The sequence below is a fragment of the Penaeus monodon genome, chromosome 23 (assembly GCF_015228065.2).
Source record: "Penaeus monodon isolate SGIC_2016 chromosome 23, NSTDA_Pmon_1, whole genome shotgun sequence".
Taxonomy (NCBI): domain Eukaryota; kingdom Metazoa; phylum Arthropoda; class Malacostraca; order Decapoda; family Penaeidae; genus Penaeus; species Penaeus monodon.
Window position 1 is genome coordinate 2,224,128 of NC_051408.1, and position 205 is coordinate 2,224,332.

Sequence of the window (205 nt, forward strand, 5' to 3'; positions counted from 1 at the left end):
GACTAATTAGAAGTCACTAGCGAAGATAATTTACCAGGAATTAAGCATTAGCTGAGCTGTGGGATTTCGACGGCGCTACAGGACCTGCAATTATGATAATACGATCGTTCTCCAGCTCTGCTTACTTTTATCTGTTTGTCTGTCTGTTTCGCCTTCTCTCGGTTTTCGGTATTCTTTTCTGTTTTGTTTTTTCCCAGTCTCTTGG

The 205-nt window shown here is 41.5% G+C and overlaps 1 protein-coding gene across 1 annotated transcript in view; it reads left to right on the forward strand.

The window, feature by feature from the left end:
* The window catches only part of LOC119587675 (uncharacterized protein DDB_G0271670-like), a 22,704-nt gene that overhangs the window by 21,458 nt on the left and 1,041 nt on the right, over positions 1-205 (forward strand). The gene's annotated exons all lie outside the window — the stretch shown is intronic.